Below are 26,122 nucleotides of genomic sequence, written 5' to 3'. Positions count from 1 at the left end.
TTGCATATGTGTGACAAGATAGTATTGTCGGGGGATGCAGTAAAATCAGAGGTTAGGCTTCCTGGCCTCATCCATTCTTTGTTAGGGTGATACATAGAAAATAATGATGTTCCTTTGGAATTTACTTTTTTGCAAATATACTCATACTTTCAGTCTACAAATGTACAATGTTGTGCCAAAGAAGATTCTCCTTGTGAGCTAGGGATCAAGAAACATTCTTAGAGCCTTTGTATGTTGCTTATCATCCACTCAAAGCCAGAGCTCACCAAGGCTACATTGTATTTGTGCCCAAGTTCTAGAGGAGAGAGAGAAAAAGGGTCAGCTTCATTGTCAGGCCTCAGTGCCCCTTTGAAAACGGGTGATTACAGCAAACATGTGGCAGAGAGGAGAGTACAGCTGTGAGTGAGAGAACATTCATGTTGCTGGTGACACATGGTTTCCTTCTTATGCCCTGTGGAGGGTATTTTCTCTGTGAAGAACAGTCCAACAATCCATTATTAAAGGCAGTGTAAAGTTGTGAATTTACTAGGGTTTTGTGGACAACACATGAAGCCGGCCATCATTTATAACACTGCTTTTGGGATAATGCATTCTGAGTTCCAAATAGCCAATTTGCAAATCAACCCAGGCAACACAGCCTATCTGCAAATTGGGCACTGCTTGTATTGCAGTTTCTAGAGCATATTTGTTCTACTCATTTCCTAAAATGGTCCATTTGTATACAGCAGGGCAAAATACAAGCAGGTGCTTAGTTTGTATGGAGGAATTGACAATTTCCTACAGCTAGACATTGTTTATTCACATAGCGTGGACACAATGATATAAAAACCTTCTTGTGGTAGTTGCAGATTTTTGTTCTGGATCAAAGGAAGGCTAAAGGCTACGTCTGTGTTGGCCAGCATGGCAGTGTGGCAAGTGTTCTAAAGCCACTGTGTAAGTACTGGCCTCTCTGGGTTGTGTTGGCTGAACTAAGACCCTTAGGAAGGAAGGACCAGGACTAAAGCATTACCCTGGCTATGACCCGTAGCAGGGGTCCAAAAATAGTGGCAAAGAGGGTTATGAGCATTTATTTTACCAAATTTTGTGTTAAGATGATTGCACAGTGTCAACAATAATAGGTCAGTGAGTGGTTTTGAGCAGGCAATGTGGTAACTTATTGTCACCAGATGGGGTTCCCAGGAGGCCAGCTCAGAGGCAGAGATTACCATGCAGGATGTGTGTGAAGGAGGGCTCTTAGGATTGGTATCTTATAGGAAGAAGGTGGGGAAGCAAGACTGAGCTGAGGGAAAAGATGGGCTGTGATACAGTCACCACAAAGCTTCCCTTGGCCAGCCCTGCTCTGATGCTGGAATGACCTTTCAGAATTTTTTTCTGGTGTAGGCCAGTGGGTTGGTCTTTATCCCCCTGTAGCCACCAGTCTTTGGATACAGGGGCACCCTCTAGAAAAAGGATGTGACTATGGATGAGGAAATTCCCAGAGAAGGCCTGCCATCAGGGAGATATCTATCCTTTGGTTCTGAAGCAGGGCCTGGATGCCAAAACAGAGCATCCACCTGTTTGGAAAAAGGAAAATGTGTGGGGTCTTGGAATCAACTCTCTGTGTGGGGTGAGGGGTGGAGGTCCATGGTCCCAGTTGAATAGGCATTATAGGGCACAGTGGAAGGAATTGGAAGAACATAATATGAACCTGATTTATTGATTTATTATGAATTCTTATAATAGTCCTAAAAGTAGAGATTATGAACTCTACTCTATTAAAGGAGCCTCAGAAGGAAAAGTGGCTTGCCCACAGCCAGGTGGATGATAAATGCCCAGAACAGAATCCGATATGGAGTCTCTTTCTGAAGTTCCTGCTCTTTCGATTCTGTTCCCTGAGCATAAGCAGGAAATTAAGTCACACCAGTTTTCAAAACCAGGGCAAATGCTGGAGTAGCCTCAGACTGGATAAGCACAGGCTGTGGGACCACTCCTGAGAGCCGCTCTCAGGGCCTGAAGTTTCCTAAGGATCAGTAGTGGAGCCCTTGGTTTGAGCTTAGTGCACGGATGAGCAGACCTGGGGGAGGAGCAAGGATAGACCAGAGATGCGAAACTCCATGTTTCCCCTCAGAATGAGGTAATCCGCTGACTGAAATGTGTTGATTCATTGTGGCTGAAATAGGCTTGTGAATTAAATACACTACACTGAGCGGTGCAAAGGAGTAATAGCTTTATTTTCTGTATTTTCTTTAAGAACCTCCTTCTGTCTAGTTAGTGAGGAGATAGAAATAAAATACCTAATTTTAGTCCTTCGAATGCAATAATTTATGCAGGCTCTTAGGGTAACTCAGAGTCTTATTAGATGAAGTTCCAGTCTTTCAGATTTTTTACCACCCCCTCGTGTTTTCTTTCCAGAACCACACTGGGGTGCATGGAGGTGGGTGTGATCTGGCCCGCTGGTGCGAGGGAAGGCCGGTGGGGCTCTGGGAGCCATGAGCAGGCAACAGTACTGCCTCCTCTCCTCTGCCAGCAGTTTCTCTTACCTGCTGCTAAGAAGACCCAGCTTCCCCTTGCCTTCGATGGCCCTGTGGGCCTCCCAGCAATCTGCTGGCAACTAATTTGATTTTCAGCTCCTATCTTCCCTGCTGCTTCCTGTTTCTGGGTCATTTGACCTCTCTTGCCAGCCAGCATTATTAGCTGCTTTCTGTGTCCATCCACAGTGCATGTGGAGACCTCTGCCTACTGTCCCTGCCTCTCAGGAGCTGAGGAGGCCTCCAGACACTCAGGTGCAGGCCTTCTGTGACCAGCAACAACCCTCCAGCTCTTCCCCTGGAATGGCCGCCCCCCAAGCTGATCTGAGGATAGCTGATTAAATCACTTTGCTATCTCAGACAGAAGTGAGGTCAGAGCACACCGATTTTTGGCTCAATCTTCAATCTCTTTCTTTAAAAAAAAGGTTGGGTATAGGTGACACACAATGTTACATTAGTTTCAAGGGTACAGCGTAGTGATTCAGCAGCTCTACATGGGATGCTGTGCTCACAGGTGTGGCTACTGTCTGTCACCAGGCCCCACTATTACAGTATTATTGACAGCATTCCCTGTGCTGTGCCTTTCATCCCCAGTGACTTACTCCATACCTGGAAGCTGTATTTCTCACTCCCCTTCACCTGTTTTTGCCCCTCCCTCATCACTCTCCCCACTGGCAGTCCCCAGTTCTCTGTACTTCTGTTTGACCCTCAATCTCTCTAACATGGCTCCTGCCTAGGCTGGAAGGGAGGGCATGGCAAACGTTTGCTCTCTTCCTTTCTTCCTCTCACAAACTCGCCAGGGCTGCAGTGCTGGGCTCTTATGTTCCTCCTCCTGATTCATTGCAGCTTTCTCCTTTCATCTTCTTTTCTTTTACAGAGCAGTGATGGTGAAATATTGGGAGACAGGGAGAAGATCGAAAGTGCCTTGGCTTAATATTGCCAGATGTTCTTGCTCTGTCAGCTATGGCATGCAGTGAATCATTTGCGCTGGGTCTCTGCTCCCAGTTTTCTCCATGCAGTGCATTCTCACTGATATCTGCCCTGAATTTTTACTGACTTAGGTATCAGAATTAACATTTGCCAAAGTAGAGGAAAAGCCTTTCTAAAACTTTGCATACAGTTAAATTGCTGAATTCAATAATTTAAAAAGTCCCTTGGTTGCTTGATTGTATGGTGAGAGTAATAAAAAAAAAGCTGTACTTAAATTTCTCAGAAATTGAAATATTCATACATAAGCCATTTCTAATACAATTGTAATGGGTACTTTTAAGCCCACAGTATATGATCAGAAGTCTAAGAGGTCAAAAGAACAATTTTCGATCATTATTATTAATGACCTCTTTAGTCATTCAATTTCCTTTAAAATCTCATCAGTATGTAGTTTACTTTCATTTCCTACTGATAGACCATTTCTAACATTTGACAGCTTACCCATGTTTTTAGCAATCTCCCGTTCTGAAGTGCTGGGTGGTTGACAGTCTTGTTACTCAGAGTATCATCCGTGGACCAGCAGACCTGCTATTGCCTGGAACTTGTTAGAAGTGCAGAATCTCAGGCACATCCCAGACCTCTGAATCTGAATTGAAATTAACAAGGTCCCCAGGTGATTTCTATGCACATTAAAGTCTGAGAAGCATTGGTCATTGACATTGGTGAAAACCCTCTAAAGAGACACCATAATTCACTCAGTATGTGTTAATAAACTGTTTATAGGAAATAATAAAATGGAGTGAAATCAAGCCATCCCTCTGTACTCTGGTTCCTACAATATTATTTTTCAAATCCGTGCCACTTCCTTCCCCCAATTAAAATAGAGACAGCTGTTCCCTTGGTGCACCTGGGTTATGCCCGGTCCCGATTCAGTTAGGCTTCTGCTTCAGTCAAGCCAGCTGAGAGCAGCTGTGGCCTTCCTTCAAGTCGGCAGTTCTTGAGGCCACCTGTTACAACAAGCGCCCTCAGAACACTCCCAGCAATCTTGTCTCCAATCCTTTCCTCCCCCATCCCCCAGTAACAGCCCATAGTCATGGAAAGCAATGTAAATTACTTGTCAAAAGTAAATCTCTATGAAGAAATGCAGCTGTGTTGTATGGAAGGGACCTAATTGTACTGAGTGGTTCCCTTCCTCCCCATCAGTTAAAACCACAGGAGAGAACAGTGGGACGATGGGTTATAAAACTCCCCGCAATCCCACCAGGAGAGGCCTCCACAGCCAAAGCAAAATGAACATCTAAACAAAGATTCTGCTAATGTAGGCCAAGCCCAGAACTGTCAGGATAATTGAGGATAAGAGTTCCTTTGTTCTCCCTTCCCACTCCCTGCTGTTTTCTCCTGTCTCAAACCTCCATTTAGTCTATCCTCAGCAATTGCCCTACCTTTTTGGCATTCCAAGAATACCTCTCTGCCTCTACCTCTTCCTGTGGACACCCACCCCTTCCTGCTCAATAGTCTTTTGTGACTTGGTTAACTCAATAGCTCCACTGATTTGGAGTCATGCCTAGAGCTCAGTTTTTTCCTGATAGGGGACCAGAACCAGTAAACAGACACGCCCTTTATCACGGAGCAGAGGTTTAGGGAGGCAAAAGGGCAGTGAAGGCACAGAATCCAATGTGGAAGCTTTTGGCCTTTATTAGAAATGTCCAGAATGCTTGGTGGTTCAGTCAGTTGAGCATCTGACTCTTGGTTTTGGTTCAGTTCGTGATCTCAGGGTTGTGAAATGCAGCCCTGCGTTGGGCTCCAAGCTGGGTGTGGAGCCTGCTTAAGGTTCTCCCTATTCCTCTTCCTCTGCGCCGCCCCACCAAAAAAAGAAATGCCCAGCAGTGATTATAGATAAAGATAACAATAGCTGCATTTGAAGACCCATGTCATGCTTAGTTACTTATTTACAGAACTTTGAGGCCCTATCATCATTATCACATCATCAGTGCTTTGGGAAACTGAGGCTCTAAAAGATTAAAAAGAATTCCATACTTTTTCAGCTATGGCATCAGATTCCCACCCAGGTTTGACTCCCAAGTCACTGCTCTTGTAAAATGGTCTACTTCTCTTATGGGTGTCTTAGCAGATGGGCATAGTGTGAACATAGACTCGTCGGCAACAAGATGATGCATGGAAATGCAGCCAAGTAGACATATGGTGGGCATTAGGAAAGTCTGGTTGGAAGTAATAGAACATCTGCTATGGGCCTAGGGTTCATGGGCATATTTGAACACTAAAAATATTAGCAAAAATCAAGTAGGGTCCAGTCTTAGGAGAATGAGGACTCCTGGCAGTTATCAGTTGCAGGCCCTCCATCCAAGTAGAAGCAATCATCTGGAATAGAACATGGGGACTGAGTCCTAGCAGCCAGTTACTAAGAAGAGCTAGGGACAAGGATAAAATGGGAACAACAAAGAAATGGGAAAAACGGATTTCATTTTCACTTGAGATATGGACCTATGAATTGTGGAATTTGCTGTGATGGTTATAGAACTGGTCCCAGACCAGAGTGTTATGGAGTCTGAAGGTGGAGATTCAGACCAGGAGGGAACTTTCTGGGGCTTCCTTCTGTGGTAATAGGAATTTAAGTAGAAATTACAGAGTCAGACTCAATTTAAGTATAAAAAAGATCGTCTAAATCAGGACTCTGTGGTAGAACAGAATGTTGTATAAAGGCATTATGCTTCCTATCTCCAGGACTTTTGAAAATGTTTCTTTGTTTACTGGGCGTTTAATGAATTTCGTTGTACTTCTTCACTCTCACTGTGACCCCAAAGCCCTTCTGATGTACCACCCAATCTAGCTCCTTGGCCTCCCCTTTATCTATTTCTCTTTCACTCACTGTTGTCTATCAGGGTTGCTCAAAAAAGGTGTTGGTATTTTGGGTGGGAAAATTCTTTCTGGAGCAGGAGCACTTTGAATAGTGCTAGATATTTAGCATCCTTGGCCCATGTTCATGAAAGAGCAGCAACACCGCCAGGCTATCATGTGACGATCAAAAGTGCCCCTCCACCTTTCTGATACTCCAGTGGGGACTGGCTCTGTGGCTTTTTGGTATTCCTTCACTTTAACATGCCAAGCTTATTCCCATGTCAGGGCTGTCACTTGGATCTTCTTCCTATGACGGTTAGTAGTACTTCTCATTTTTCAGTCTCCATATCACTTTCTCCAAGAGCATGTCCCAACCCCATTCTGAGCATTTATCATGATCTGAAATTACTTCCCTTTTTTTGCTTCTTTCTCTTTTCTCTTCCTATCACTAGAGTGACATCTTTATGAGAAGAGGAACTTGTTCTTCACATTCATCCCTTTATGTTGGCACTTTGAGTGCCTGTAGATAGTAGGTCCTCAAGTATTTTTTGAGTTTTATGAATTAAAAAATTGAATTTTGAGTATTATGAAGGGACAGATGATTAATTCCTGAGATCCTATGTAAGAGATTTCTTTTTTAAAGTTTATTTATTTATTTTTAAGTAATTCTACACCCAACACGGGGCTGAATCACAACCTTGAGATCAAGAGTTGTATGCTCTTCCAACTGAGCCAGCCAGGCATCCCCTATATAAAAGATTTCTACATTGCATAGAAAACTGGTTTCCCTATCAACTGTAAGATTCTGCTGCATTCTTTTCTATAATGATAAAAGAAATCTTTATGTCATCAAGACAAGACTACAGGACATGGATTCATAAATATGACATCCAAAGATTGAACCTACCCTAGTCTTTCCAGGATGATTGGGAAGATAATGGAATCGCTGGAGAGTCCTGAGCAAGCATCTTGACACAAAATAAAATTAAAAATAAAAAATAAAACAAACAAAAACCTGCAAGAAGTCATTTGCCCCATTTTTGTTGTTTTCCCCTGTATTCCTGGCATTCTGATGGGCACTTTGGGAATAGCAATTTTGGGGGATCATTTCACCCAGTTGTTAGTGAAATCAAGGATGGCCCCCACAGGAGGCTTATTTGGTTCAAAAGCATGTCTGTCTTCCTACAACTCAGGCTTAGAGGGACCTGGAATCTGGTTGGCCCACAAATACCACTGTTTCTTGGTACCAAACAGCTTTTTTGTAACCCAGGCCCCAGGGGTTCTTTGAGGGTCAGTAGTTCCAGTCTTCTGAGCGGAGCATGGCTGAGGTTGCTTTATGTTTAGTCTGTGAGTGTTTTCAGCTCATATACACATCTCCTTCCTGGGTCAAATGGCACCTGGTTTCAGAAATCAAACACTTCACAGACCTCAAACTCATATTCCTACTGTGCTAGTCCTTCCTGATACTTTTAGTTCCACTCCCACCCTTCCCTCCTTTCCTCTGGTCAAAGGGTGTTGACCCTTGCAAATGACATTTCCCAGATGTTTTGCCAACCAGTTTTGGTTAGGTTAGGCCAATGTGAGGCAGTGGAACATACTGGGGAGCAGGAGGGAGCCACTTCAGGTTTTCCCTTCTCCCTGTATCAGTGTCCAGCACTGGCTGTGTCTCCTCTGTAGACAGCTCTTGCTAGGTGACCTCTACCCTGAGCTCCTGTAACACCACTTGTGAGGTAAACTTAGCAAGTTGGCTTGGCTAGGCTGTGGAGCCCAGTTGTTAGGTCACACACTAGATGTGGCTGTGAAGTATTTGTGGATGTAATTAGCATGTACCGTCAGTTGACTTGAAGTAAAGCAGATTGCCCTTCAGAATGTGAATGGGCTTCATCCAATCAGTTGAAGGCCTTAAGAGCAAAGACTGAGATTTCTCTAAGACGAAGCAATCTTGCCTCAAGGCTACAACATCAAATCTTACCTGAATTTCCAGGCTGCCAGCCAGCCCTATAAATTTCCAACTTGCCAGCCCTAACAGTCACATGAGCTAGTTTCTTACTATCTCTCTCTTTTCCTTCTTCCTTCTCTCCCTCCCTCCTAGGTTCTGTTTCTCTGTAGAACCCTGGCTAATACAGTACTTCTTCCCATTGTCTTCCCAGCCTTAAGGGTCATAGTGGCTTTCTAGAATTGATACCTCCAGAATTGCCTTACTGACCTTGAAAGCTCTTTAGTTGTTCCAGCTCCTTTGTGAACCAGTTCCCTGCATTGTTTTCTCTTTTGAACTACAGTGTGGGTGTTGTTTTCCTAACTGAATTCAACTTTCAAGTGCCCTTCTCTCAGGACAGGTAGCCCTGTTCCTTTAACACCTAAATAAAAAAAGGATACCACTCAAATCCTTAGGAAAAAGAGGAGACCATATTACTATGCCATTCTCTGCTATTGCTTAATGAAAAAATAACACTTGGGGAAGAAAAAATATTGAGTGCGGCAGCCCTTTGGTTGATCATGTCACTGAAGGAGTGAGTGACTTTGGGTATGGACGTCAGTGAGGGTGGGGAGAGGGAGGGTAGGTGAGTGAAGCTGTGACTGAGTGTGAGAGAGGGAGGGTGGAATGGGGTAGGTGGGGTTCAGTGTGAGGGAGTGGCACTGGGTGTTTGTGTACGAGTCAGTAGGACTCAGCATTGGAACTTGTATGTAGTGGGACTTGGTAGTATGTGCATGCATGTATTGTTTGTGTGTGTGTGTGTGTGACTTGATGTGTGCCTACATGCGTGGGACTGCAAGTGAGTGTGGGTGAGTGCGTGTGTGAATGAGGTTGGGTATTTCTGTACCTGAGTGCAGAGACTAGGTGTGAGTGTATGAGTATACTTGAGCTATGAGCTGAATGTTTGTGTCCCCTCCCCCCCGCCCCGAAATTCATATATTGAAACTTAACGCTTAATGTGATGGCGGGTTCTTTAGGAGATGATTCATCTCTCATGAATGGATTAATGTTCCTGTAAAAAAGGCTCCAGAGAACTCCCTCACCCTTCTACCATGTGAGGATACAGCAAAAAACACCTTTTATGAACCAGGAAGAGGATTCTTACCAGACACCCAATCTGCTGGCATCTTGATCTTGGACTTCCAGCTTCCAGAACTGTGAGAAGTGAATGTTTATTGTTATTGATTCACTGAGTTTGTGGTAAATTTTTATGGAGCCTGGACAGACAAAGACAGCTTGCATATGAGGGGGAAAGTCTGCATGAGTGCTACAGTTGAGAAGGTGTGAGTGCATGCAGAGAAGAGAGACTCTGTTAATGAGGTTGGGTGAGTGTGACAGGAAATGACTGAGAATGAGTGGAACTAGGTCTGAGTAGGACTGTGTGAGACTAGGTGTGAGTGTGACTTAGTGGGACTACGTGTGAGTGGAACTACATGTGACTAGGTGTGAGTAGGACTAGGTGTGACTGGGTGTGAACTGGAACATTTTGTGACAGGGTATGGCTGGGTGTGTGACTATGAATAGTATCAGTGGCACTGAGTATGAATGTGGCTCCGTCCTGAGTGTGCAGGATGGCGAGTTTATGAGGGAGAGGGGGCACGTATGAATGAGTTACTGTGTGACTGAGTGGGCTGACTAGCCTGAGTGTGAGTGTGGGGGGCTGAGTGAGACTGAGCAAGACTGAATGGAAGTCAGTGGGCTGACTAGTTGTGAGTGTGAAGGAGTGTGAGTAGGATGCTGTGGCAGTGAGCAGGAATGTAAATGAATGAGGCTGTTGTGGATGATTGTATGAGTAAGCATGAGTGATTGTAAATGGCAGGACTGGATGTGAGGGAGTGAGTGTGTAAAAGCAAGCGCCTGAGGGCGGCTGCTTATGAGGATGAGTGAGCATGTGCCCCTGGGTATGTTGAATGGGACTGAGCATGTCGGCCTACATGCTGGTACCGCTGGGAGTCAGACAAGGGAGTGGACTGAAATCAAGTAGGCATTTGAGGATTAGGGGACATGATGAAGTTAGAATCCGAAGCAAGGAAGTCACTAACTTGGCAGGAGTAAAGAGAGCATAATTTTTGTAGAATAAGTCAGGGAAAGGAGTAATAAAAAAAAAAAAAAAACAACAACATGAGAACAGTAGGGCCGGGTAAGGAGAATAAGGTCAGCTTCCACTCTACCCAGCAGCATCAGGACTCGCGCCCCATCGGGATAGAAACCAAGCAAACACCTGGGTAATAGACAAGACGTGCCAGCTATAGGGAGAAACCTGCTTAGATGCTTCTTTTTTTTTTTTTTTTTAAAGATTTTATTTATTTGACAGAGAGAGACAGCAAGAGAGGAACATAAGCTGGGGGAGTGGGGAGGGAGAAGCAGGCTTCCAGACAAACAGGGAGCCCAATGTGGGACTTGATCCCAGGACTCTGGGACCATGACCCTAGCCGAAGGCAGACTCTTAACAACTGAACCACCCAGGTGCCCCTGCTTAGATGCTTCTTGATAGAGCACGGCCCTGTTCCAGGCTGTGGATCACTTCATTGCTCAGTGATGAGACCAGGAAGATGGTTGCAGCCCAGTGAGGAGGGAGATGAAGTCCTGACAGAAGAATTAAATCGTTTAGTTAATCGAGCTTTTTATTCTATCCCTTCTCACTTCCAGCATCCATAAAAACTTCAAAAGTTTCATTCAACACAGAGATCCCAACACACACATCAAAGAGGTTTGATAAGGCAGGCTGGTCTTGGCAGCATTGCCTTTCCTCCCATCTCTGGACAGTGTGAATCCCATTATGTTCTGTGCCTCTCCTGCCCTCTTCTCTCTCTTTCAGGTTCATTTCTGTTACAGAACTAATTTCTTACAGTTAAAAGAGATTATTGCTTTCCATTAAGTAAACAAATAAATTAAATTGAAAGTCTGGGTCATAGCCACATGTCAGGATTGTTTGCATTAAGTTATATAATAAGTTATTTTAGAGAGAAGGTGTGTCTTTCATGTATAAATAATAAAATATTGGTATGGTCACTAGATAACATTTCTGTTGAAACCAAAGAATATATGATAATTTCTAGATAAATCAAGGGTTTGTTAGCTAAGTTCTATGGACATATGAAATAAGGTCCAAGAACGCCCCGAAATTATATGCATCAATATGAATATGTATTTTTCTGGATGAAGCATCCTTAGCATGCATTAAAGTCTCAGAGGGAGACTGTTGACCCCTACGGTTATGAACTGCTGTTTTAGAGATTACCACCAAATAGACATTGAGTTTCATTGTGGGAATTCTGTCTTTGTGATTTCACTAAAGCTGTTCCTGCCGCTTTGACTAGTGCTGGTTGCTGTTATTAGAAACATTTGCAATCCTTAAAGCCAACATTAAAGGTAGACAAAAGAAGAGGGAATTTGCCATCTATTTACACTAAAAGTGATATAAATAAATTCAGTTTGTCTGTATATATAAAAATTTTTGTTGTGCCAGTTTCCATGGCAACTACTTCTTTAAAATATTCTACTCTTTAAACACTTAAGCTTATTAATTTGATCACCTTATCCTCAGGTATAATTTTGTTCATTTTGCATATTCTTTCAAAAATGAGAAAAACCTCTTTCTTTGACTATTTCTTTTTATCTGTCTTGTGATGACCAAGGAGTTGCATCTAATTTTAATAGGACATATAAAGTAGATCCAGATTTTGTGGGACCTGAAGCTTATAACAGCTTTAGGCCCCTCTTTAAGGAAAAGAATAAGTATTATGAATACAGCAATGCTAGGGATTTTCTCTGGGCCTTGGGCAAATGAGAGGTACTGAAGTTTAGGCTTAATTAGTATCACCGCATGTGAATACATGCACATGGGGAACAAATCTGTTTAACTTTTTAATGTTGGGGTCAGGGATTAACTTTGGTTATTTTGCTTTAATTTGAAAATAAGTCTACCCTTAAGAAGAGCTACCTGGTCAAATCATTTATTGAATGTTAGCTTGAGGGATTTATACAAATTTAGACCATGCCTGAATCCACAAGAATTCAGGTACCACAAACACCTAATACCAAATGGGCAGCTAAGGGAAGAACTGATTCAGTTTACAAGTTCAAAAACAGGGGGAAAACTGACTCTAGAAACTTGTTGTTTTGAGATGCTCAGAGAAGTGTCCTGGTTTAGAAAGAAAAAAAACACAAAAAAGAAGCTTTGTTCTAACAGGCAGGTTTTTGCTTAAGAAAAAGGGTTGCTTCATCCTCATTGGCTCTGAATAAATTAGTAAGAAGAAACCAGTGTTATCATAGAACTGTCAGTGGGATTTAGTTGTTGCAAAAATCATTGTGAATGGGATGATAGAACAAGAGAGATTAGAAGGAGTTATATGGAAAAAAAATGTTTTATACAAACAACATTGGTATGAGCATACAAACATAATTTCCAAAAGTGCTATTAATAATTTCATTTTATAATTAATTTGTAGGCTGCTAACAATTCTGAATTTATTGAAGAAATAATTTCATTGCAGTAAAAGAAAGCTTGTCTGGCTTTGGGAAGCAACAGGCTTTTGTAAAGAAATTCTTACTATAAGGTCAAGGTCAAAACATTGCATTTCTTCTTCTGCTTCAGTGCATAATGTAAAGATGTCTGGAAAGGAGCCAATCAATTAAAAATATAGCTAGAGGGATTGTTCAGGGAGAAGGCTTGTGGCAGTAGCGGCTCGTGAAAATATTCCCTTCTCTTTCTGTCTTCCCAAGTGAAGAATAAATCCTGATTAGCCCTTTATTAAAGAAGGGTACTCATTTGCCAGTGAAATGTAGAACTTGCATCTCCCGAACAGCATGGTATCCAATTATCCTTATAGAAAATAATTTTATTTTTCTGTTCCATACTTTGAAAAGACATGATGTTTCCTTGGGTGTGATTATTCTTTTGGTGTGTGCAAATAACCCCATTTAGGGTAATATTTTAAACTCTGCTTTGGATTTCTTGAGAGTTTCTGGTTTGATTAGGACATCTGAGTAGATAAATAAAGTAAGATGTTAGTATGGTGATGTAGAAACAATACTCCAAGGGTGATCCCCACCCAGGACTCATAAAACTTGAAAATATATCATACAGTTCTCATTAATACACATACATAAGTGCATACTCTGTGTGTGTGTGTGTGTGTGTGTGTGTGTGTGTGTGTGTGTAATACATTTTGTGGGAGGTTGTGAGTCTAATTAGTATAATATGTTTTGTAATCACTAACAAAATTCTCCCATTGTGTCTGTCTCTTCACCTTTTGGATGCATGGTAGCATTGAATTCCCTAATTCTGTGGTCATTTTATATTTAGGTGAGCCACATGACTAGTTTTAGCTAAATACGAGCAAAGATGACATTTGTTATTCTGGCTGATAGCAAGGCTTTTTGCTCTGTGATGTTTGAAATGGTGGCTGTTCTGTGAGTCTGTGTTTCTGAATGGCTAAGATGAGCGGAACGCCTGGTTAACCTGTTATGCATGTGTAACATAAGAAATACATCTTTTCTCTTTAAATCATTGGAAATTTGGGGTTGTTTGTTATCACAGCATACCTGAGCCTACTCAGACTTCTGTAATTATCATAAGGGCAGATCTGGGGACAATTTATCAAAAGTATAATTCTGGTGACTTAGGTTGGAGAAAAATCTCATTTGATACTTGGAGCTGACATCTCTAGAAATAAAGGTCAATTGTTTCAATTTTTACAGATTGCACTTTGTTTTTTGACTAGGACTCCAAAGAGTTTATTGTACTGTAAAAATTTTAGGACTTTAAGCTGCATAAATCACTTGGAAAATTCATTTTTGCCTCTAGAGTTGTTCATGGACTGTTTTCAGTAATAGAAACCAGTTCTCACTGCCTAGAATACCCCATCAAGCAATACTAGTTTTTTATTAGCAAAGCTGAAGCTTCAACTAAACATAGCCTTGATTTATAATATGTATTAATATGATGAAAAAATTGATAGAATTTTTTTGGGGGGGGTCTGTCATTAAACACATTTTATTGATGTAGAATTTTACAGCCACAAGTATGATCGAGTGTTGGGGGATGCCTAAAAATGCTGTTTGTTGGCAGAGTCTAGGTGACTCTTAATTTCCAACAGAATGTCACTTTTTTGAGGCAGGAGCCAAATGTTGTATTGTTTTAGCTAAGCTTCTTGAAAGATTAGCCTATAATTTCTTACCCTGCTTTCTGACATTTTTACTCACTGTTGTGAAGTTTTAGTCACCATCCCCACGCTAAGCCTGCTGTGGAAAAGGTCTCTAATTTGCTCCAAATCACCAAGATCTTTTGACACATTTCAGACTCATTATTTTGATCTCTCTGCAGCTTTTGATACTGACCCATCGTTTCCTTCTTAAAACTCTTTCCTCCCTGTTCCTTGATACCACTCTAGCTTGGAATTTCTATTTGTCTTTGTATTAAAGCTCAGTCATGGCCATAAGAACTATACTGAAAATATTCACCTGCTGCTGCTTTGATTAGGACCCTCTATGGGACTCCTCCATCAGCAAATCCAGCAGAATTCCTCAAGTGTCTCCACCTTCAAGTCTGTTCTTTTTTATTTCCATTCTTGATGAATGAAACTTCCATCTGTTGAGCTATTAAACCAGAAACATGGGAGTCATTATTGATCCTTCATATATAAGTGTTAAATCCTATTGTTTCAACTGCATAAATATCTCTGGAATTTATCTTTGTATTTTTGGTAAAGCTACCATATTTCTTTTTGTCTTTTTTTTTTTTTTTCCGTGAATTGATATAGCAGCTTCCCAAACAGTTTACTTCCTTCTTGTCTTAGTTTTCTGATTTATCTTCCACAGGGCAGTCATAAGATCCTTCCAAAGACAAATCAAAACATTTCACTCCTTTCAACAAAACCCATCAGTGGTTCTCCACTGATGTAGAATTATACTCCAAATTCCTTTGTATGGCACATAGTGCTCCTTAGAAAGATTAGCCCCCTCCATTTTTGCTTACTGCTTGTCTCCTTTATGTACACTCCAATTCTGGAATTCTTTAGGTCTTCAAATATCTATATTTTCTTTTACCTTTCAATGAGGTTGTTCCATCTGCTTATAATAGGATAATCAACTGTTCCAGTGTGTCCAGAATTTACCTAGGTTTAGCCCTAAAGTCTCTTCTTTGCCTGGCAGCCCCTCATCCCCAGGCAAATACGGATGGTTTATCACTATAGCTCAGAATACTGCTTTCCCTTCAGTTTTCCTGATTTGTTCTTCCAGAGTGCTTACATTGACTTCTTCTAAAATCCTGTTCCAACTCAATTTTTCCTTCAGGCCAAAATTTGTCTGTATATCCTCCAAGGGATTACCATATTCTACTCTAATCTGGTCCTGCTACATTTTGTGCTCTTTGAAGAGACACAACTTTATTTTGGTCATCTCTGCATCTTTACCTCAGACATGTCTAGCACAGTGTTTAGCACATGGTAGGCCACTGAAAAAGATTCCTTGTACTGTGTTAGAAAAAAAACAAAGGGAATTGATCTTAATGCTCTATCTAGAAATATCATAAATACTTTGCTGATTATGTTAGTCAAATGTTTTTGTTGTTTTCTCTTTGAAATAAAATGTGTTACTTTTCCTCGTCTAATTAATTGCAATTATTTAACTTAAAAGTAGGGATGATTTTTCTTGTTCTTTTAGTAGATCCACCATCATATATTTAACACTCATTTGAACATCTCTTCCCTGTTTCTTCTGTCCCAAAATATTTAGAGATGTTTGGAATTCTTCAGTGTATTTTCAAAAAAGAATTTCTTAGAGCACCCAATTATGGCCAAAAATGTACCAGGTGAAATGCTAGGTATAAATCAAGGAAATTTGACTTCTGTTTTCTGGAAGTTTACAATCTAGCTGGGAGGTAAGTGTATAGAATTAACTAGAGAATATTTTCTTAAGAATTTCATTTGGTACATGAATCTGAGAACTAGAGATCAAAATTATGGGTATACAATCTGTTGTCCTGAGGATCTCTTTCTGTAACATATGAAATGTGCAGCTGATAGAGACAGATAGAGGTATTAGGAAAACCCCCTAGCCTACCCCTGTGTTTCTCCTTTACTCTCATGCAACTACCACACTGACCACACTTCTGGTCCTAAAATATGTGCAGTTTTCCCCCACCAAGCAATTTTCTACAACACCATCAGGGCGCCCTACAATTTGACTCAATTCTGACACTATCTACCTGGAGATAACATCATATCCCACAGGTTAAGGGCTCGGTCCTACAAGACTCTTTCCACTCCACTTCAGATGCCAGGTGCAAGTTCAAGTTGTCGCCTGTGCTTCTGACTCATAGGCTATAAACCAAAGGTTTCCACTACCTTGTTCCCAGGTTTGATTAATTTGCTAGAATAGGTCTGAGAGGGTCCCAAGCACAGGAGCTTCTGTCCTTGTGGAGTTGGGGCGTACCTTCCTGATACATTGACGTGTTCACCAACTGGAAAACTCTCTGAACCCCATACTATTGGGATTTAAAAAAAAAAGATTTTATTTATTTTGCGCGCGCGCACGCACGCATGCGCGCGCGCACACGCACACACACACACACACACACACACACACACACATATGCGTGCAAGCAGGGGGAAGAGCAGACGAGGAAGGAGAGGGATAAGCAGATTTCTCACTGAGCACAGACCCCAGTGCAGGGCTCAGGGCTCCATCTCATGACCCTGGGATCATGACCTGAGCCCAAACCAGCAGTTGGATGCTTAACCCAGCCACCGGTGCCCTACTATTGGGATTTTTACGGAGGCTTCATCCTGTAGGCTCATCAGTTATTAACTCCATTACCAGCTCCTCTCCCCTCCTAGAGAATGAGGGGCTGGGGGTGAAAATTCTATGCTTCTAGTCATGGTGTGTTTTTTGCAGTGACCAGTTCCCATCCAGGAGCCATCCAGAATCTGCTCAGAACCAAAGACATTTGCACCACCCAGGAAATTAAAGGATTTTATGAACCCCATGTCAGGAACTGGGGTCAAAGACCAAATACTAGAAAAAAGGATGCTCCTGGTACTCCTGTCACAGGAAATTACTAGCGTTTTAGGAGATTTGTGGCTGGAGGGCGAGGCAGACACCATTGTATGCATTTTTTCTTATCTCACAGGTATTTAACTTCTTAGTTACCAAACACAAGCAAAAAAGGCATACTATTTGAAACACACAACAGGGGCGCCTGGGTGGCTCAGTTGTTAAGCATCTGCCTTCAGCTCAGGTCATGATCCCAGGGTCCTGGGATCAAGCCCTGAATCAGGCTCCCTGCCCAGTGGGAAGCCTGCTTCTCCCTCTCCCATTTCCCCTGCTTATGTTCCCTCTCTCCCTGTGTCTCTCTCTGTCAAATAAGTAAAATCTTAAAAAAAAAAAAGAAAGAAAGAAAGAAAGAAAGACACAACAGAATCTTTCTCTTTTCCTTTCATTGATTTGTTTTAAATTTTAGCTATCCCATTTTTAATTTTAAAGAACTTCTTGTCTCCCATTGTTCCTTTTCAATGGTACTCTGTTCTTTGTTATTAATAGAAACTCATTTCTCTGAAAATGTTGATAGGTTTTTAAAAACATTTTATTCTATCCTGCATTGTCTTTGTTTCCTCTGTAGTCATACTTTGCTCTGTTTATTTTTCCTGTTAGAGTATTCTCTCAAGGCTGGTGTTACTTGGCTGTTTATTTATATTAAGAGTGAGGCAATAGAAAGCTGATTGAAAGCTTTGGGTCAGAGAGGCTTATCTGCTGATGCCTTATTCTGAGCAGACTCAGCGTTTTCATTAGGAGCTTTAAAATTTGTGATGTCTTCTCTTTGGGACTATTGGAATTTTTTTTGGGGGGGTGGAAGAATCCTCTATTATACTGCCTTGGGTGGGGATTTAAGCCCAGCTTGTGACATTCTAGAAGAAGGGGGCTGGAATTACTATTCACTGTGAAATTTCATTTCTATATGTTGTCTACACCATGTCCCCACCTCCTACCCCTTAGTTATGTCTGAAGCCTTCAGGTTTGATTTTTCCAGAGAATAAGTCTCTCATCTTTTAGGGAGGGTTGTAGGGGGTGATGGTGGTAGTGGGGATAACCACCAGGTTGGGAGGAGTATCTGGGAAAGGCCTATGGATCTAACCTCTTTGTATATAAACTTTTCTTTGAATTTGTCCTTTCTAGTCACTATAAATGCAATAGAAGGTGTCTTTGGCACTGCCAGCTCTGCAGAACACAGCCTATGGATGAACTGGAAACTAGCCTTCTTTAGGAATTCTGGAAAAAATCACATAGCCAGACTACCTAATTACTAAATAAATAAATAAACAAATAAGTAAAAATCTGTGCAGGAAACACTTTTTACTAGTTTTCAGAAGGTTAGTTTCATGTAAAGATACAACAATAAATGCCTTAACATTTTTCAAACACCACATTTCCACTTGATATTTTTGCCTGTTTATTTGCTGTCAGATGTTACTAAGGATTAAGGTTTTTTAAATTTTATTTTCCACGTAGATATAAAAAAAGAAAACCCTTTCAATCTTCATGTTTTGTTTATTCTGTTTCCTAGTTTTCTTACTTTCAATTGCTTGCACCCTGGTCAAACCACCCTCACTGCTCACTGTTCTGATGAAAATGGCAAATACCTTCCACAACTGCACTACAGCCTTTCTTGGCTTATTCCAACCCATTCCCCACACTGCTGCCATAACGATGGCTTAAAATCAGGCATAGGCATAACCCTAGAGCAGAGATTCTTAACCTGAAATCATCCAGGATTGGTGAAATTTAGAAGTCTGTGTGCCCTTTGAATTATAGACAAAAAATTGTGTTTGATTATTTCAGGGAAGAAGTGTCGGATTTTATCATATCTTTGATAGAGGCTGTGATGCTCCTGAGTAGATTTAAGATGATGAATAATGAAGAGTATAGCTGATGATCTCAACACACACATGAACACGCGTGTGTGAGTACACACGCACACACGCACAAAGGTTCCGTTATTTATCTGCAAACATGGTTGCTAGAAATCCACGTGGCATCTGTGATTGATTGCTCTTCTTTTCTCCCCATCTAATGGTGGTAAAAGAATGACTGGTAGTGAAGTGTCTGTCAGAGTGAACCACAAATATGCTCATTAGAAAACAGGCTATTAAAATAGATCAAGTATAAATATATTTTGCATATCACAAAAGACACCTAAATTAAGGAAAGCTGTGGAAGAGCAGATAGCCACTTTTCAATTATATACGACCAGTGTGGTATTTTTTGATATCTTACTCAATAATTGAAAAGTCTGGAAATGCCACACCTGCCTACATCATTTGGGGTCACTGCTTTTAATTCAGGCAGCCAGTCAAGAAATCCTACCCACCTCAGAACAATCATGCTTTGACTACTTCCTCTTTGTGCAATTACCAAGATTGCACCTCATTGAACACTTTTATGTTTATGCATATGAATATTTACTGGGAAATAGACCTGGGCATTAAAGAAAAAAGTCATCCAGCTTCCTTGACTTCATCAGGTTGTTTGTGGAGAGGCTATTTCACAAACACAGAAGCTACAAATCAAAGGAATGTGACACCTTTTTATATTATCAGGCAACATGGTGAAGAAAAAAATGAAATGGAGTTTGTGAACTTTATTACTCAGGGTGACAAGTTAATATGTGGGTGATGGTGTGCCGCTCCTAAATGAGATTTGTTGCATCCTCAGAACTGCGTAAAATGTCTAAAGAGAGAGGGAAGTTTCCATGCCATAGACAGTAACATTGACTCTCCTGAGGAAGTTAGATTGGAAACTTACAAGTTTGTAATCGTTCGCAGGCGATAAAGTGTGTGAAATGGAGAGCAGGAAGAGACTGCTTGCATGAAGAATTTTAATGACTGAAAGTTTCTTTTCTTATTAATTTCAACATAGAAAGGGCAGTGAGATAAGGAAGTCATCAATCTTGCAGACATCTTTTTTCCCCTACAAAAAGCAATGGTTGATTTGGTACAAACATCATAGAGCAGGAAGCCAGAAAATAGAATCAAATCAAACATGATTTTATGGCTGTTATCATTCCTAAGAATATCTGTGCTCCCATAGGCATATGTCTTAGATAGGAGAATAGTATTGGAATTCTTGGTCTGTGCACTGAGGGGCTGTTGGTCATCTGGAACGGATTTGCCTATTGGATGTGACAGGGCTGCTCTAAGAGGCCTTGCCGTGTCTGCTCTTGGACTTTCTTGTGATTCAGTGCTGTGTCTCCTCTTTGCACATAAGACAGGTGAGTTATGTTACTTGCTGGGTAGAAAGGATGGCAGGAGATGAGTTACCTGAAACTATCTGACTCAGTATTATCCCCTTCAGTATTGACATAGTGTCGGAAGAGGATCACTGAATCAGATAGAACTAAAGCATTCCTTTCAACCTGCCTACTGGGGTCTTGTCTGTCCTGCCACACTAGACTGTGTAGGTAGAAACCAGACAAACCCAAATGAATTGTCTGATTAAATCGGCCAACTGTTTGTTTCTTTTTTTTTTTTTTTTAAGATTTTATTTACTTATTAGAGAGAGAGAGAGAGATAGTGTGTGCACAAGCAGGGGGAGAGGAGAAGGAGAAGTAGGCTCCCCACTAAGCAGGGAACCTGATGTGGGGCTTGATCCCGATCATGACTTGAGCCAAAGGTAGATGCTTAACTGACTGAGCCATCCAGGCACCCCCCCCCCCAACTGTTTCAATTGTGACACAAATAAAGGGTGTTTCTCTGTTGATTTCTACATGTATGGTTTGGAAGAAATTGTTATTGCATACTTACATACATTTTCTAGAGAATACATGGAAGTATTAGAGAACTGTTTTGAAATCCTTGTTAAAACCTAAGATTGAAGATCACAGTATTTTTCCTTTTTTATGGGTATTCACAGTTTAAGTAGCTTTATATTTTTACTTTTTCATTAGACAAATGTAAAATGACAAATTTTGTTCCCCACTGGGGGGTGGTAAAATAGAATCATTGACAGGACACTTGGAACTGTCCACCTGGCCCAGAATTCCTACCTTTTTTTCTGAGATGGCACTAAAATATTTGACCTAAAATAACACAGCATTTCCTAGATCAGACCCTCCTTTATTAAATAAAAAAACAACAACCAGATATGAAAGAGTAGAATGTGCATTTGCAGTGTACTATTCCTTGTTAAATCAGTGAGCAAAATGACCTTAAAGGGACATTCGGTTGAATCCAAGAAAACATTATTTGAGGACATTATATGTTGAACTCTGTGAAGGGCATTGGGGAGAAAAAGGTAAACATTATACCATCTACAAATTAAGTAAAGACATTAAGCAACTCTAACACAATGTGGTAAGTGCTATGATAGGGAATTTGGTTGTGTGACTTCATTGTCAATAGATTTCTGATTCAGTTAATCTCATCTGTCCAAGAAAATATTTTTGTAGTAAGGAATGGCACCACTGTTCACCACTGGGAACTACTATTTATTAAGTTGTCATTTCCTTGGATAATTTTATCAGGTATTGCTTTAAAGATGATATTGAGGGAAAATAAAACTATTTTTAGTAGAACCATCTTTGGCTTATAAACTGTGATACTCATAATGTTTAGTGAATGCATGGTGCATATGTAGCCTCCTGCCCATCTGGTCTTTGTTGAAGAACTAAATAATTGGCTTCTGTAGGATCTAGTATAGTACTAAAGCCAAGTCCTCACTGGATTAATTTTATCACTTTCTTTCTTGGGCCATTTTTCCCCCCAAATATGAATGTTTACTGAGTATAAATGTAATTGCTTTGTAGGTTTCAGAAAAAGTACTATGGCTGTGCCCATGATTTGCCCCTTATCCTAAGACTAAAATTTAATTGATCTTTTTTCCTCAGAGACTTTTTCAGTTTTATTTTTACCACTTAGAAAAAAGAAACAGTTGCATGTTCTAATCCAGGAAGTCCCTGAATTTCAGAACTCTGAATGAAGGGCAAGAAAGGAAGATTTAGAAAGTGGGTTTAGTGGGAACATACCTTAACATAATAAAGGGTATGTATGAAAAACTTACAGCTAACATCATATTTAGTGCTAAAAATCTGAGAGCTTTTCCTCCAAGATTAAGAATAAGACAAGGATGCCCACTCTTTTTTTTTTTTTTTTTTTTTTTAAGATTTTATTTATTTATTTATTTATTTGAGAAAGAGAGAGAGAAAAAGCATGAGCAGGGAGAGGGACAGAGGGAGAAGAGAGACAGAGAAATTTAAAGCAGACTCCATGCTGAGCATGAAGCCCAAGGTGGGGGCTCCATCCCACAACCCTGAGATCATGACCTGAACCAAAACCAAGAGTTGGTTGTTCAACTAATGGAGCCACCCAGGCACCCCAAGGATGTCCAGTCTTACCTTTATTCAACATAGTACTAGAATTCCTTGCCACAGAAATCAGACAGGAAAAAGAAATAAAAGGCATCCAGATTGGTAAGGAAGAAGTTAAACTGTCAGTCTTTGCAGATGATATGATATTATAGAGAAAACTTTAAAGATTCCACCAAAAAACTATTGGAAGTAATAAATGAATTCAGTAAAGTTGCAGAACACAAAATTAATACATAGAAGTTGGTTGTGTTTCTATGCACTAGTAATGAAGTAGCAGAAATAGAAATTAAGAAAACAATTCCACTTACAATTGCCCTAAAAAGAATAAAATGCCTAGGAATTAACTAAAGAGATGAAAGACCTGTACTCTGAAACTGTATAATATTGATGAAAGAAATTAAAGATAACACAACAAATGGGAAGATATTCCATGCTCATGGATTGGAAGAATTAATATTGTTAACATGTGCACACTACCCAAAACAATCTATAGATACAATGCAGTCCCAATCAAAATACCCAACAGCATTTTTCACATAACTAGAACAAATAATACTAATATTTCTACAGAACCACAAAAGATTCTCAAAATCCAAAGCAATCTTGAGAAAGAACAATGCTCAAGGTATTACAATCCTAGATTTCAAGATATACTACAAAGCTGTAGTAGTCAAAAAAGTGTAATATTGGCACAAAATAGACCCATTGATCAATGAAACAGAATAGAAAGCCCAGAAATAAACTGATGCTTACATGGTCAATTAATCCATGGCAAAGGAGGCAAGAATATATAGTGGGGAAAAGATAGTCTCCTCAAAAAATGATGCTGGGAAAACTGGTAGCTATATGGAAAAGAATGAAACTAGACCACTTTCTTACACCACACACAAAAATAAACTCAAAATGGTTTAAAGACCTGAGTATGAGACTTGAAACCATAAAATTCCTAGAAGAAAACATAGGAAATAATTTCTTTTTCTTTATTTTCTTTTTCTTTTTTTTTTTTTTTTTAAGTAGGCTCCACACCCAGCATGGAGCCCAATGGGGCTTGAACTCACAACCCTGAGATCAAGTCCTGAGCTGAAATCAAGAGCCAGACACTTAACTGACTGAACCACCCAGAGACCCCTTAGACAGTAATTTATTTGACATCAGCTTTAGCAACATTTTTATATATGTCTCAGGCAAGGGAAACAAAGCAAAAGCCAACAATTGGGACTACACCAAAATAAAAAGCTTTTGCACAGCAAATGAAACTATTAAGGAAATAAAAAAGCAACCTATTGAATGGAGAAGATAGCTACAAATGATGTATCTGATAAAGGCCTAAAACATATAAAGAACTTATATAACTCAACACCAAAAAGAGCAAATAATATGAATAAAAATGGACAAAGGACCTGAATGGACATTTTTCTGAAGAAGACATACAGATGACCAACAAACACATGGAAAGATGCTCAACATAACTAATCATCAAGGAAATGTGAATCAAAACCATGAGATGTCACCTTATACCTGTCAAAAATGGCTAGAATAAAAGATAATTTAAGTGTTGGTGAGGATGTGGAGACAAAGGAATACTCATGTACTGCTGGTGGGAATGATAAATTGGTACAGCCACTGTGGAAAACAGTGTGGGGTTCTTCAAAAAATTAAAAAATGGAAATACCGTATGATTCAGTAATTTCACTACTGTTTACAGAAACACTAATTTGAAAAAAATATATACACCCCTATGTTTATAGAGGAGAACATTCCAGCATTATTTACAATAGTCAGGACATAGAAGCAACCCAAGTGTTTATCAATAGATAAATGGATAAAAAAGATGTGGTTAATATACATAATGGAATATTACTCAGTCATAAAAAAGAATGAGATCTTGCTATTTGTGGCAACATGGGCAGACCTAGAGGGCATTATGCTAAGTAAAGTATGTCAGACAGAGACAGACAAATACCATATGATTTCACTTACTTGTGGAATCTGAAAAAAACAAATGAATAAACAAAAAGCAGAAACAGATCCATAAATACAGAGGACAAATTGATGGCTGCCAGAGGAAGGGGGTGAGGAAATGGGGAAGATGGGTGAAGGGAAGTGGGAGGTATCGCCTTCCAGTAATGGAATGAATAAGTCAAGGGAATGAAAGGTACAGCGCAGGGAATACAGCCAGTGGCAATGCAATGGTGTTATATGGTGACAGATGGTAGCTAAACTTAATGGTGAGCATAGCATAACATATAGGTTTGCTGAATCACTGTGTTATTCACCTGAAACTCGTGTAACTTTGTATGTCAGCTATACTTCAATTAAAAAGTAAATAAAAAGGAGAGAAGAATTAGGGATACCTGGTAATCTTCTGTTGTGTGTCTTAGGTCTGTCTTGTTCATGTCTGCTATGTCAAGGACTGCCACTAACACTTAAAACCCTGTACAAAGGCTTCCTCCATAATAACCTTCTTGTCACCCACAAGGAGCCTCCTTGACTCGTCACCCTCTTGCCTTTACAGGTTTACTTCCCCTTGTCATCCTGTCAGGTTCTGACACTCTTAGCACTGTTCTGGGAGCCGCATAGGGTCTGATCTTTCCCCCTTATTTCCAGCCCTTGCATTGGCTCAGCTCTCTCTTGGTTAACTATGGGCATGAATGCCCTGTCCACTTGCCCAGCTACTCAGTGACATAAACTGGAAACCAATGTGTGTGCTGTCCCCAAAAGCAGTCATACCGTGTTAACCTAGCAGAAGGAACATGGCCATCCCACGAGTGACCATAGCAAAGGAGTCCTTGCATATAGAGAAGAGACTCACTTTGAGGTACCGGAAGCTTTCTGTGGCTAAAGACAACTTGTGTCTCTTTAGTTAAGAACCCCAGGGGACTTGGGTGAGGGCTCGTGAATAACTTGAAATGATGGGAATTATATTGTATAAGTGTTAATAATGTTATTTAACCTGATACTTGATACAGGTTTCTGCTGCCCAGTGTTCTTTTTTCTTTCTTTTTTTTTTTTTTTAACTGTGCAGTGTTCTAAGGGTATCTGTTTTACAGAATGATTTCTCCTAAGTAAATTGTCTTCCTCTTCTGAGGGGAGCCCAGGTAGCCCCGCTATCTTAACTGTGAAGAACTGATAGAGTTCTCTAGCTCCTTGAGGAGGTTTAAAAATACATAAAGCAAAATTACATCACCTTAAGTACATTATGAATTTAAAAGCACACGTTTAGCCCTGCCAGATTTTCCTTTGCCTTGGAGAATTGGAATAATTATATTGTAAGTGCAGACAAAATGAGGTTTCTCTCACAGGCAGATTTTTTGTGTCCTCCCTGGACTTTTGTTTAGAAATTTTGTTCGGTTTTTTAGAGGAGCTAAATAAAATTGCTGCAGAGAGGCCAGAGGGGGGCACCAAATAATCATGATTGATAGAGTGGTTTGTCTGAGCAGCTGTGGGAGGCGCAGGCATCAGGCTGCCGAAACCACTGTGTCTGTTTTGACC

The sequence above is a fragment of the Ursus maritimus genome, unplaced genomic scaffold (assembly GCF_017311325.1).
Source record: "Ursus maritimus isolate PB19 unplaced genomic scaffold, ASM1731132v1 scaffold_4, whole genome shotgun sequence".
Classification (NCBI taxonomy): domain Eukaryota; kingdom Metazoa; phylum Chordata; class Mammalia; order Carnivora; family Ursidae; genus Ursus; species Ursus maritimus.
Note: the sequence above shows the minus strand (reverse complement) of the source record.